General features: G+C 27.0%; 1 protein-coding gene across 3 annotated transcripts in view; it reads right to left on the minus strand.

Annotated features, from left to right (window-relative positions):
• LOC127286477 (uncharacterized) overlaps positions 1–15,459 on the minus strand; it is a 71,646-nt gene that overhangs the window by 38,207 nt on the left and 17,980 nt on the right. Inside the window, exons 1-2 of one of the 3 annotated variants that reach the window (XR_007843745.1) lie at positions 779–1,009; positions 89–127 (exon numbers count right to left, since the gene is read on the minus strand). The exons of 1 other annotated variant lie outside the window; for it this stretch is intronic. The gene's annotated coding sequence lies outside the window, so the exon portion shown is untranslated. Of the gene's footprint in view, positions 1–88; positions 128–778; positions 1,010–15,459 lie in introns of those variants that run through there. One more of the 3 variants, XM_051312910.1, reaches the window with a different exon arrangement.

Consider the following 15,459-nt stretch of genomic DNA (forward strand, 5'->3'; position numbering starts at 1 on the left):
ATATTTTTTAACGAATTAGTATTACTTTAATAGTTATCAATTATTATGATAATAATCAATTCTTATATTAATTCGTTAAAAAGTATTTACTTAATTTTATTCGCGATGAGCACGACCTATAGAGGCGCTGTAATCATGAACATGTGATGAGATCACGTGGTCTGGAAGAAGTCTCTTCTCAAATATTTCAATGTGTCACATTTAATAAGTGTCGTTAAATGTTTTGTTATTTATTTTATACTTGATTGTTTGTGATATTTTAAGTAATACGCAAATTCTCTTTAATTTTTAATGTTAACAGTTTGTGAATTTATAAAAAGAAACCTAACAAACATCAAAAGAGATATTATTTTTAGGTTATGTTGTGTCAGGTATTTTTAATATTTGTTTGAATTTTACTATTTTAATAAAGTATTAAAATCTAAAATAATTAATTGAACAATTTTAATTAAAAATTATATTTTATCTTAAATATAGAGTTAACAACTACTTTTTTTTACTTGTCATGAATTTGTCAATCAGATATTTTTATACAAACAAATTTATAACTCAATATATAAATTATCTACTATTTGTATTAAAATTTTGATGCAAACAGTATTAATAATGACAATAATATTTAATTGTTTTTATATTTAAATTTAAATATGTAAGCGTTGAAATGTGACATAACCTAAAAATTACTCTAAACATATCTAAATTTTAATTATTTAATTGACAGATAATGTTTCAATTTTTATTATTTATGAAATTTTAACATTAATTCTAAATAATTTACCTGGATTTATTAAATGACACTAGTTATTATTCCTTAAATATATTGTTTATAAAACAGATTCATGTGCAAAACATAAATAGAGACTTCTTCCAGAGCTTCGTCAAAAAACCGCCAGGTTTCGCATGGTTCGTGCTCATCGCGAATAATTGCAAGTACTTTGGGACCGTCCATAAACTACGTTACCAATTTTTCATACTTTTTAGACCTTCTCCTCCCCTAAAATAGGTAACGTAGTTTATGGACGGCCCCTTTAGGCAAAATAATTTTTTAAAAAAACTTTTTATCAATTTCAAAACTTTTTTAAAAAAGAAATTTAAAAGAGCAAGGCAACAATAATTCTTTTTAATCTTTTCACGTTCCTATATTTTTATTACAAGAAACATAAAATCCAAAGTCAACAATATTTAATAATAATCTTCGGAATGAAGTAAAAATATTTTTTTGCATTTTTTAACGAGTTTAAAACTTTTCTTTTATGGAAAAATTACAATGCAGCCAAAATAATAATTCTTCCAATTTTTTCAACATGTTTTCATTCTTTTTATATGGATAATTTTTAATTTCTTAGCAAAATAATAATATTCGTCATTTACTATATTAGTTGATATCAAATTTATAATCAGCATCCTCCAAAACTCCCGAGTAACAAGTTTCAAATTATTCCATTAAAATCATTGTCTAAATAAACATTTTGTTTTGTAACCTTTAATATTAAATTATTGAATTTGTTTATAAAATATGAACTTTTTTCCGTTTAATTTTATTGCGTTTAAGAAAGCAGTGTTTTGAACTATAGGATCTTGTATAGGATCCTACATAAAATCCTATATAGGATCCTATATAGGATCTCATGTAAGAATTCATCATACAGAAATATATATATAAAAATCCATGTAAAATCTTATGTAGGATCATATATAAAATCCTATACAGGATCCTATATAGGATTTCATGTAAGAATTCATCATATAGGAATTTATGTGGGATGTCATGTGTGGATTTCATTGTTTTAATTGTCCATCTAAGATACCAAGTCGGAAATTATATGAGAAATTATGTCGGAAATTATATGGGAAATTCAAATATAGATGTATATCATCATAGTTCCACCCTTACGCCGCCAGATGATGCTAATTTTTTTTCTCACAGTTGAGATCAGTCTTGAATACTACAAAAGCTGAGACTCTAACTCAGAAGGTGTATTGCAAAACACATTTCTTTTTTTTTCAGATGAATTGCAGTAATATTATTTGATTTTTAATTAAATAATTTTTAATTTTTATAAACTGCCGTCTGCCAACTGAAAATTCCTATATAAAATCCTATATTGTTTCCTTTATATAATTTTATGTGAAATTTTAAATATAAATATTTCAGAATCTACATGAAATCCTATATAATTTCTTATGTTCAAATCAATCATATATATGATCTCACGTGAGTATTTTCAATATGATTCCATGTCAGATTATTTGTAATAATTTTTTATTCAAGAATCGAAAAAAGATTTGATGTATGATTTGATATAGGAAAATTTCTGGTTAAAGATTGAGCAATGAATTTTGGTATGTTTTTTAGTGAGAAAACACGAAGGAAATTGACATAAGAAATTGAAAGAAAAAATGTGACCAGAAAAAATTGTAGGATTTCACATAGGAATTTACATAATTTATTACCTAAGAATACGTTTATAAGAATTTACATCGAATCCTACTTCAAATCATGTCTCAATTTCCTATATGATTTTTCATAGGATCCTATATAGTTTCTTACATGACACATAGGATTTTATGGGGATTTTAATATATGAATTTATGTGAGATCCTATATAAGATTCTATATGAGAATTTTCAGTAGGGTTGTTATATTCTTAATCATCACATTCTTTCTACTCGGGTCTTATTACACCGGATGTAGCAATATATAGAAGGTAAAAATCAAGCTACATTTAAGTTTACAATTTTTAACTTCATATAATTTTTATTTAAAATATATACAATATTAATTTCAAATATTGTTCAAATATAATGTAAGAAACATTTAACATATCTTTCCTTAATTTTTTTTAAAGATTATGTGTATTTCAAAAAAATTTGAACAATATTTGAAATTAATATTGTATATATTTTAAATAAAAATTATATGAAGTTAAAAATTGTAAACTTAAATGTAGCTTGATTCTGTTATAAATTTAACACATTTTAATTTAATTTTTTTTTTAATAATTATTTTCTGAAGAATATAAACCACGATTCATTTAAATATCGTATCATTTTTAAAAAATTTCATAGAAGCGATTTAAAAAAAATTTTTGATCATACATATGTATTATATAAATAAATAATTTTCTTAAATTAATAATTTTTTTTCTTAAAAAACATAGTGTCTGTTCTTCCAGCGGATATTATTAATAATAGTATTTTAATTTTTAAATTAGAAGGTTTTGTATGATTAAAACGATAACATTCGGACCATTGTTATTTTAATAAAAGTTTTTCTCCAACGTATCAAAATCTAAATGATTTCCTCTTCAGAGAATCTATCAAATTACCATAAAATATCATCAATAAACAAATACAATAAATAATAAAAATAAAATAAACTACAATAATAAATTAAATTTCAATAATCTACCAAATTAAAACAGATTTCAAGTCATATAGAGTTAAAGTCATTTTGGTGTCAAATTAAATAAAAACAACCCTATAACATTGGAAAAACATAGAGTTTAGATCTAAAATTAAATAAATTGAATTTACTATAAAATTAATTAAATAAAATAAATTATTAATTTTTAAAATTTAAATAATCGAAAGAAAAATTAAAATTATAAAAACGTATCAATTAAATGAATCCATTTTTAAAAAATTAATAAATAAATAAACAAACAAACAATAAATAATTAAATAAATAATAACAATAATTACTAAAACATAATAAAATAAAATCAATAAATAAAATAAAATGTGTGTTGTTTGCAATGTCAATTTTGAAATTGAACTCCAAAACATTATCAACTCCTTACAATAAATTTGCAAATCGAACAGAACAAAAACAATTATACGAGAAATAGAGAATAACGATAATAAGCAATTTTATCATTTCAAATTGTTAGAAATAAAATTCAAAATTATTTCATACGACTTATCAAAATTTTTTAAATCTGTCATTTTATTTAAACTATTATATCCTTCTTTTTTAATAAAAAAAAACATTTCAGCAAATAATCGTTTATTTAGATTTGGCTCAACATGCAGTCGTTGATAATTATTTATTACTAACCTGTTAATTCAAAATACTTCACACATAGCTCATTAGATGTGGAATTTCATAAGCTTTGAAATATTAATCTCAGAGTTACCTTAAACTTATTCCTTTGTGAAATATTTCATTTTTTAATAATTTTTGTTAATAAATTTATTTATATCTGGAAAACAAAAAAAGGACATTTCCAAAATTTTTTTACTAAAAGTACATATTTTAAGCTTTATTTCAAAAAAAAAAATTTCAAAAAAAATGCCGATTTTGAGATTATTCAGTCAAAAATATTTTTAATTTTCAAAAAAACGGGTCAAATTTTGAATTTTTTCAAAAACTTTTAAAACCATTCGAAAGAGCAGGAAAAAACCTTTCGAAAACATATATGTCAAAATTTTTTTCATTTCTGTATATAATAGCTACCATTATTAGAAAAACTCAATATTGACGCTTGACTGAAAACTACAACCCCCTCCCCAATCTACAGTTTTTGATAAAACTTAATAATATTTGGTGTGTGAAGTACTCACCCATAGTACTAAATTTAGGAAAAATTTTAGCCCGATCCAAAAACTTTCTTTTTTATATCGGTTCACTTCAGGAATTTTCCCCCATATATATAATATAATAAATTTATAAATAATAATAAAAATTATATCATAATTGAAACTTTTTTTTCTATAAATACCAAGTAGGAAATATACTGGTGCTGCACACAATGAACAATATTTTTTTTTTTTACTTTAAACTGTCACTTAGTAATATGACTTAATTAATGACGATGAATAAAAATATCCGTAGCGTTGACTATAAAATATTACGAAATCAAGAATTGTCAAAATTTTAGAAAAACAAAAGGAACAAAATACGACTAACTTCAAGTGTGGACAGACGGAATGAATGAATGAATACGGAAATTATTATAGTTAATTAATTTCTTAAGGCCAGGTCCAAGTCGTGTCAGCTGTTCCATTGAAACTTCAAAGGAACAGATGACTCGACTTGGACCTGGCCTTAAGTAATCTTTTTATGTTTTCTGATATTTGTCCATAATACGGAAATACTACATTTTTTTCTATATTGTTATTGTCATTATTATTATTATCATTATTGCCATTATTATTTATTTTTGATGAATTTTTGTTTTTAATTTCTAAAAAATTGTTTTAGTGACGTGTTTTTTGATAAACTCATCTGGATAATTGTTTAATCTTAAATTTTTTTGACCAAATCAATGTTCTTTTTGTGAAAACATTCATCAGAAAGAATAATTGTAGTATCAGTGAGATTTTTAATTATTGCAATTATACTAATATAGTATAAAAAAAATCTGATAATTATTTAATTATATGTACAATGCAATAATATAGAAAAGAATCGCGCATTTAGCACTGCTTCATTTTTGCTAGTCATTTAAAATATTTTATATACGTTGTATATTTGTTATTCTGCATAATATACATACACGTTAGCAGGGTTCGGAACATAAATTGCTTGACGTAATATTACGTAGTTTTCTATACATGTATATTATATATTACCTAGTAATTTACGTCTTGTGTTTTCTACGTATTTTACGTCTGTTACAAACATAACCTATAAATGTCACTCTGTATACACGTTGTTAATTATTATAATGAATTTTTTTTTGAAATTTTATTAAATATATTATTTTAAATTTAAACAAGAAAGCACTTTAAGATTCTATCAAGTTTAATAGATAGTCTATAATTTTATCAAATTCTATCAAAAGCGAATTATTGAAATAATTGCTTCTATATTTTTATACAACTATTTAATGAAAATTCTATCAAATCCTATTGAAAATAACCTTTGCAATTTCTTATTTCCACTTTAATACAATGTTTAAATGAAAATTCTATCAAGTTCTTTGGTATTTCTTTTTGATTTTTGTAGGTTAGGTTATATGCTTCTTTCTAACGAATGAATCGGGACCATGTCCGTGAAGTTAGCACCACAACTTTATCACAATCAACTTTTTTTTCTTTAAAACGTTTGTTGGTCGTTTGATAGTGTTTGATAGTTGATATTTAACGTTTGATAGTAAAAAATAGAAAAAATAAACAACAATCAAATATTGCGGTGCTATTTTCACACTGCACCCCAATTTCAATAAAACACTAATTTTTCATTTGTAAACGTTTGTTGGTTGTTTGATAGTGATTGATAGTCAATTCTGTACGTTTGATAGTTGAAATAATATTAAATATTAACATTATTAAAAACATTTATCCATCTCACATTCCACCATATGCGCATGCGCAAAACATTCTCTCGCGGCATATTCAAATAACAGAAACAGATTATCCTATTCAATAATACAAACAAAATGCAATATTTCGAATTTTTGTTTATATATCATAAAATTAAATTATCGCCTTTCAAAATTATTAAAACAAATTATTCCAAAAGGCTTAATTAATCAACAACAGGGTGCGTAACTCAAACACTTCGAATACACCAAAATTTTTTTAATCTAATCGATAGTTGGATGTTTGATAGTAATTGATAGTTGTTTAAAATCGTGTGATAGTGATTGATAGTTGGATAAAATCGTTTGATAGTAATTGATAGTTGGCTGGAATCGTTTGATAGTGATTGATAGTTAGCTAAAAACGTTTGATACTGATTGATAGGGTAAGTGTACCAATTACGGCGAGTGCACCAATTACGGCGCGTTCATAAAAAATAACTATTACTACTATTATATTTAATATAACTGTTGCAAAATGATAGAAAAAAATTATTTTAATCTTTTTTTGATACAATTGCTTATAAAGATGCATATTTAAACTATTGTTAATTTAATTATTTGAGATCAAATTTTTTCCGCGCCGCAATTGAAACATTTTTAAGATTTCCATTGGTTCCAATTTCGGTGGGAGAAATATCTTCAAAATACATGTAATTTTGGTCACCGAAATTAATACACTGAAACTGATACAAACGCGCCGCAATAGAAAATTACGGTATTAATTTTAACTTCTCATATTTGTTTAAATAATCGATTTTTATAAAGCTAAAATTTTTTTAATATCTAAACAACATAAGCTTATAGTTATTAATAAGTCTTAAATTGAGTTTATACAATAGAAATGTCGAATTTTCTATTTCAAAGATGTTTTGACTCGAATCGCGCCGCAATTAGTGCATTTACCCTAGTTGTTTAAAATCGTATGATAGTGATTGTAGTTGGCTAAAAACGTTTGATAGTAGTTGATAGTTGGCTAAAATCGTTTGATAGTAATTGATAATTGTTTAAAATCGTTTGATAGTGATTGATAGTTGTTTAAAATCGTTTGATAGTGATTGATAGTTGGCTAAAATCGTTTGATAGTAATTGATAGTTGTTTAAAATCGTTTGATAGTGATTGATAGTTGGCTAAAATCGTTTGATAGTGATTGATAGTTGTTTAAAATGGTTTGATACTGATTGATAGTTGTTTAAAATCGTTTGATAGTGATTTATAGTTGGCTAAAACCGTTTGATAGTGATTGTAGTTGTTTAAAATCATTTGATGGTAATTGAGAGTTGTCTGAAATCGTTTGATAGTGATTGTTAGTTGTTTAAAATCGTTTGATAGTGATTGTAGTTGGCTAAAAACGTTTGATACTGATTGATAGTTGTTTAAAATCGTTTGATAGTGATTGATAGTTGGCTAAAATCGTTTGATAGTAATTGATAATTGTTTAAAATCGTTTGGTAGTGATTGATAGTTGGCTGAAATCGTTTGATAGTGATTGATAGTTGTTTAAAATCGTTTGATAGTGATTGATAGTTGGCTAAAATCGTTTGATAGTAATTGATAATTGTTTAAAATCGTTTGATAGTGATTGATAGTTGTTTAAAATCGTTTGATAGTGATTGATAGTTGTTTAAAATCGTTTGATAGTGATTGATAGTTGGCTAAAATCGTTTGATAGTAATTGATAGTTGTTTAAAATCGTTTGATAGTGATTGATAGTTGGCTAAAATCGTTTGATAGTGATTGATAGTTGTTTAAAATGGTTTGATACTGATTGATAGTTGTTTAAAATCGTTTGATAGTGATTTATAGTTGGCTAAAACCGTTTGATAGTGATTGTAGTTGTTTAAAATCATTTGATGGTAATTGAGAGTTGTCTGAAATCGTTTGATAGTGATTGTTAGTTGTTTAAAATCGTTTGATAGTGATTGTAGTTGGCTAAAAACGTTTGATACTGATTGATAGTTGTTTAAAATCGTTTGATAGTGATTGATAGTTGGCTAAAATCGTTTGATAGTAATTGATAATTGTTTAAAATCGTTTGGTAGTGATTGATAGTTGGCTGAAATCGTTTGATAGTGATTGATAGTTGTTTAAAATCGTTTGATAGTGATTGATAGTTGTTTAAAATCGTGTGATAGTGATTGATAGTTGGATAAAATCGTTTGATAGTAATTGATAGTTGGCTGGAATCGTTTGATAGTGATTGATAGTTAGCTAAAAACGTTTGATACTGATTGATAGGGTAAGTGTACCAATTACGGCGAGTGCACCAATTACGGCGCGTTCATAAAAAATAACTATTACTACTATTATATTTAATATAACTGTTGCAAAATGATAGAAAAAAATTATTTTAATCTTTTTTTGATACAATTGCTTATAAAGATGCATATTTAAACTATTGTTAATTTAATTATTTGAGATCAAATTTTTTCCGCGCCGCAATTGAAACATTTTTAAGATTTCCATTGGTTCCAATTTCGGTGGGAGAAATATCTTCAAAATACATGTAATTTTGGTCACCGAAATTAATACACTGAAACTGATACAAACGCGCCGCAATAGAAAATTACGGTATTAATTTTAACTTCTCATATTTGTTTAAATAATCGATTTTTATAAAGCTAAAATTTTTTTAATATCTAAACAACATAAGCTTATAGTTATTAATAAGTCTTAAATTGAGTTTATACAATAGAAATGTCGAATTTTCTATTTCAAAGATGTTTTGACTCGAATCGCGCCGCAATTAGTGCATTTACCCTAGTTGTTTAAAATCGTATGATAGTGATTGTAGTTGGCTAAAAACGTTTGATAGTAGTTGATAGTTGGCTAAAATCGTTTGATAGTAATTGATAATTGTTTAAAATCGTTTGATAGTGATTGATAGTTGTTTAAAATCGTTTGATAGTGATTGATAGTTGGCTAAAATCGTTTGATAGTAATTGATAGTTGTTTAAAATCGTTTGATAGTGATTGATAGTTGGCTAAAATCGTTTGATAGTGATTGATAGTTGTTTAAAATGGTTTGATACTGATTGATAGTTGTTTAAAATCGTTTGATAGTGATTTATAGTTGGCTAAAACCGTTTGATAGTGATTGTAGTTGTTTAAAATCATTTGATGGTAATTGAGAGTTGTCTGAAATCGTTTGATAGTGATTGTTAGTTGTTTAAAATCGTTTGATAGTGATTGTAGTTGGCTAAAAACGTTTGATACTGATTGATAGTTGTTTAAAATCGTTTGATAGTGATTGATAGTTGGCTAAAATCGTTTGATAGTAATTGATAATTGTTTAAAATCGTTTGGTAGTGATTGATAGTTGGCTGAAATCGTTTGATAGTGATTGATAGTTGTTTAAAATCGTTTGATAGTGATTGATAGTTGGCTAAAATCGTTTGATAGTAATTGATAATTGTTTAAAATCGTTTGATAGTGATTGATAGTTGTTTAAAATCGTTTGATAGTGATTGATAGTTGTTTAAAATCGTTTGATAGTGATTGATAGTTGGCTAAAATCGTTTGATAGTAATTGATAGTTGTTTAAAATCGTTTGATAGTGATTGATAGTTGGCTAAAATCGTTTGATAGTGATTGATAGTTGTTTAAAATGGTTTGATACTGATTGATAGTTGTTTAAAATCGTTTGATAGTGATTTATAGTTGGCTAAAACCGTTTGATAGTGATTGTAGTTGTTTAAAATCATTTGATGGTAATTGAGAGTTGTCTGAAATCGTTTGATAGTGATTGTTAGTTGTTTAAAATCGTTTGATAGTGATTGTAGTTGGCTAAAAACGTTTGATACTGATTGATAGTTGTTTAAAATCGTTTGATAGTGATTGATAGTTGGCTAAAACCGTTTGATAGTGATTGTAGTTGTTTAAAATCGTTTTATAGTAATTGAGAGTTGTCTGAAATCGTTTGATAGTGATTGATAGTTGGCTAAAATCGTTTGATAGTAATTGATAGTTGGCTGAAATCGTTTGATAGTTATTGATAGTTGGCTAAAAACGTTTGATAGTGATTGATAGTTGTTTAAAATCGTGTGATAGTGATTGATAGTTGGCTAAAATCGTTTGATAGTGATTGATAGTTGTTTAAAATCGTTTGATAGTGATTGATAGTTGGTTCAAAACGTTTGATAGTAATTGATAGTTGTTTAAAATCGTTTGATAGTGATTGATAGTTAGCTGAAATCGCATTATAGTGATTGATAGTTGGCTGAAATCGTTTGATAGTGATTGATAGTTGGCTAAAATCGTTTGATAGTGATTGATAGTTGTTTAAAATCGTTTGATAGTGATTGATAGTTTGTTCTAAACGTTTGATAGGAATTGATAGTTGTTTAAAATCGTTTGATAGTGATTGATAGTTAGCTGAAATCGCTTTATAGTGATTGATAGTTGGCTGAAATCGTTTGATAGTGATTGATAGTTGTTTAAAATCGTTTGATAGTGATTTATAGTTGTTTAAAATCGTTTGATAGTGATGGATAGGTGGCTCAAATTACTTGAATGTTTAATTTATTTTTTATATAAGCATTATAATTTTTTTCGTTTAATCTTTAAGTTTTTATATGCTAAATGCCTCATTCTTGCGCTTGAATTTAAGGAATTTGTTGTTGTTGTTGAAAAAATTATTGATAACATTTTTTAATTTAAAAATTTTTATTATATCCCACACAGCAAAATATATTGCTGTAAGCTTACCTCAAGCTTATAGATGTGATTTTTGTAAGCTAACCCTATAAGCTTCAGGTAAGGTCGATTTAATATAAAAATGTCCGCCATACAGTAAGCTTACACAGCGATGCCATGGTAAACTTACATGGTTCAATCATGGTAAGCTTACACGGTAAGATCACTGTAACATGTTCATGTACAAGTAAAGTATACATGAAATTGTACAAGAATATGCACAAGATCATGTCCATTTTCTTGTACAAGTTTCTTTCTTGTACAAGATCTCACACATGAACTTGTTCCAAATTCGTATGCATTTTCCTGTACAGGAACTGACCAGAACTTGTACAAGTTCAGTTGTTGATCCTGCACAAGAAATTGTACAAGATCTTGTACAGGGATTTTCAGTAGGGTTACTTGTAATATTAACTTGGGGCGGACATTTTAATATTGCTGTAATGTCACTGTAATGTTACATTGTAATATTACTAACATTACATGTAACATTACAGTGACATTACAGTAATGTTACGTGCTACTTGGGAAGTGAACCGTAAGTGGACCGCTGGCAGTTCAATCACGGTCAAACGAATCCGCCAGGGAGCTAATGCGCATAATTATTTTTTAAAAAATTATTTATTGATACCTTTGAAAACTTATTGTGTAAGCTCACTGTAACCTAACAGTGACCTTGCCATGTAAGTTTACCATGGCTTTACTGTGTTAGCTTACTGTATGCCGAACATTTTTATATTACCTCGGCATTACCTGCAGATTACAGGGTTAGATTAAAAAAATTACATGAAAGCTTGAAGTAAGCTTACAGCAATATATTGTGCTGTGTGGGAAGTTCTTTTATTCAAACATTTTTCTACATTGCTATTTTGATTTTTAATTATTTTATTGCGTTATTTCAATATGACAATATGAAATGATATGATATAATTCATATCATATCTCACAAAATATATTTCATTTCTTTCCAGTAGTAAGATGCATTATATTTAAATAAGAAAAGAAAGGTTTTTTCAATGAACTTCAAAATATTGATATTTTTATTTGAACTATTTTTTAATAATATGTTAAATATCACTTCATTGTTTTATTAATATATTATTCATTCATTGTATATATATTTATTCATTTGTACATTATAAAAAAAAATTTCTTTAACGTTTGTTGAATTGTTTTTTTATGCTTTTATAGAAGCTTATTACATAAGCTTGTTTAACTTTTTCTGACGATTATTTCATAATCCTTTATACCTTTATGTATATAACTGCCGAAGGTAGGTATTGCGTATTATAATCTGTTGCAGTGAAGGGATGGATTTTCTTCTCCAAATTATTGTGCCTTTCCCAATTTCCATTTATTCTCCTACAGAGTGCTATGTAATGCTTTTCTTCATTGCAATGTATTATCCCGGTCAATCTGGAAACAATAAAAATTTTATGGAGTAAAAACTGTGTATGTTTACACGGAAAAAATTTCGGTGCATCATATGAACCTTAAGGTGCATCCACTGTATTAGTAGCCAAGACAACTTTTACCCCTTGAACAGACATATTGTTTTTCGCATGTGACGCACGGGATCGGGGTAGCATATGGCTTTGAATATTAGTTCAACAAGTGTACTGTAGGCAGCGCAACCAATGCACCGAAATTTTTTCCGTGTATGTGTTATTGTTAAAAATACTATAATAGTATAAGTTTATATTCAATTTATACCTGTAAGTTTCTTCTCGTAATGTTAAATAAATTGGAAAGTAATTCACTTTGCAATTTCTCAATTTTGTTACATCTTTACTTTCCATGATTTCAGTATCAATGATAATGTGGAAGTTGTATTTTATTGTTACTGAACGTGTAAGAAGATCGCATTTGTCACTGCGACATTTTTTGTTGACAATTCCTTCATTTACTAAACAGTATTGTAATTGTTGAAAGCCCTTCTCAAGAACAGTCTTGTGGTCTATTTGTAAAAATTGAATTTCTTCAATCCTTTCGTAGCCACACAAGCAATTTGAAATTCGGAATGCACTGGGTTCATTGTTCATAATGTACGACCACATATCTAAAATTTTGGATGAACAATTTACTGAATGTAACATATTTGGTGATTTTACACCTATGTTTATAAATTTTGTTTTCAGACTGTCTGGATGTTGAAAGTTTTTTAAAATTGCGCATCTTTCAATGTATATGATATTCATTTTCATAGATTCAAGGAATGACAAAATGAATTGAGAAGTCCTGTTCTTAGATTTCTTAATTTGCTGAAGATATATCGGTGAATCTTCAGTAGCTACTGCTAAAATTTGTATAATTGTATCAAAGGAACACGTGTTGGCAATAATGTACTTTTCCTTGTACATTTCAATTGGCTTATAAAATTTACTTCCATTTTGCAATAATCTTATGGATAATCTTCCTTTTTTTCTTAACGCAACGTCCGTTTGCCGAACGTGAATGTCTGGGCACGATTTAAAATATTTTGACGGTTTTCTTTGAATCATTTCATCTGCTTTCTTTCGCTTCTTATTTGTTTGTTTATCCAAAGTCGTTTTTATAGTTTCATTTATTAACTTATCTTCTTTTTCTAGCTTATTTCGCCAATTTTCACTCTCTTTTAAAACAGAATCCGGTTGCTCAAAATTTATAACGTTTAGGTTTTTTGTTCTCAACAAATCATTTTCATTTTCATCTTTAAGGTTTCCGTCGAAAAAAATATTGTTTAACGTCAACTCATAATCTTCAAAATTGTGTATTTGATCATTAACATATATTACAGCTGATGGACTGTATTGAATGTTAAAGTCTTCTTGATTGAAACGTTCAACATCTTTTGCTAAGTCGTTATGAATTTCCCAATTTCCATTCTTTCTTCTGCATAAAGCGATGTAATGGGCTGTTGTGTAAACGACAATGCCAATTAATCTATAAATAAAAAAGTTTTACATAGTTAAAATTTATGAAAAAGCAAATAATATTATGCTCTAGATTGAATAACTATTATTAAGATAACCAATGTATTACCTGTAATTTTTTTCATTCAAAGTTAAAAAAGTTGGAAAATCGTTAACTTTGCAAGTTATCGATTTTCCTAAATCTACTGCGTCTCTGACATCGGTTTCAATTATTATATGAGAGTTGTATTTTAATTCTACTGATTGGGAAAGAGAGTTACAATCATTATTTAAACATCCTTGAATGCAAGTTCCTTCTGAGAGTATGCTACTTGAGAGAGTCTTGAAACCCTTATCGAGTATGTTTTTGTGATCTATCCGTAAAAATGAAATTTCTTCAATACTTTCGTATCCACATAAGCATTTAGAAATTCGGAGTGCACTGGGTTCATGGATCATAATATACGACCACATATCCAAGATATTAGAGAAGCAGCTAACTGTTTTAACATCCTCCAATGAATTTATTACCATTGTCGTTTGCTCATTATTATGTTGTCTTGAGGGATCCTTAAATTCTTTCAAAATGGAACACCTTTTCAGATAAATACAATCATTCTTTTTATTCTCAACCAAAATTGAAATAAAATTGCAAGTTGCATTTATTGATTTTTTACAATGCTCAAAATAATCTTTTGACTCCTCAGCACTCGTTGTTAATATTTCAATTATTGAATCGAATCCACACGTATTTGTAATGATATATTTTTGATTATTAATAATCAAGGGTTCAGTAAATTTGTTTCCATTTTGTAAAATTTTTATTTCTGGTTCTTGCAGAATTGCCTTGTTAGCCATGGAAGAAATCACTACTGTTTTTCTTGGTGTGTTGGTACAAGAATTTTTTATTTCCTTCAAACTGGAATCTGTATCATCATCAACATTTTCATTAAATTCTTCCTTGGAAATATCTTCCCCCTGATTCCTCCAGTTTTCACTATAAAAGAGATCTTTCAATGGAGTTTCAAATTCTTCGGAATTAATTTTAATATTCAATTCCGTGCTGTGTGCAGGAATTTGGCTGTCGTGACCAAACATTTTAGTAAAGCTGGTTTCATTATCAACTATTTTATTTTCATCACTACTACTTGGGTTTTCATCAGTTTTATTGACAGTTTCCTGAGATTTTTCCATTTGAGAAACAAATGCTTTTGTAATTGCTGTAGTTGCTATCAGCGTTTGACCTTTGAGCGCTTTAAAATGAATTTTGTAAAATTTATCAACTCTAAGTCTTCCCAAAACACCATTAATAACATTATTTTTTAATTCTCCAAAATCTCCTTCCACATAGCAACTTGTAGCTCTTACACACTTGGTTTGAAAATGCGTACTCATCACAGCAGTCCATAAAGCGAATTCTTTCGCCTTTTCAATTAAGTGGCCAAAGAAGTGTGGCATAAAATAAGCGTTGACTCTTGAATGGACAGTATTTTCACCCTTTTTAGCAGTAGTTTGAATTTTCTTTATCCATTTCAAAATGTTCAAATCTTCAACAATGCTTTCA

Source organism: Leptopilina boulardi, unplaced genomic scaffold, assembly GCF_019393585.1.
Source record: "Leptopilina boulardi isolate dan_hultmark-lab unplaced genomic scaffold, ZJU_Lbou_2.1 LbouV2_362, whole genome shotgun sequence".
NCBI lineage: Eukaryota > Metazoa > Arthropoda > Insecta > Hymenoptera > Figitidae > Leptopilina > Leptopilina boulardi.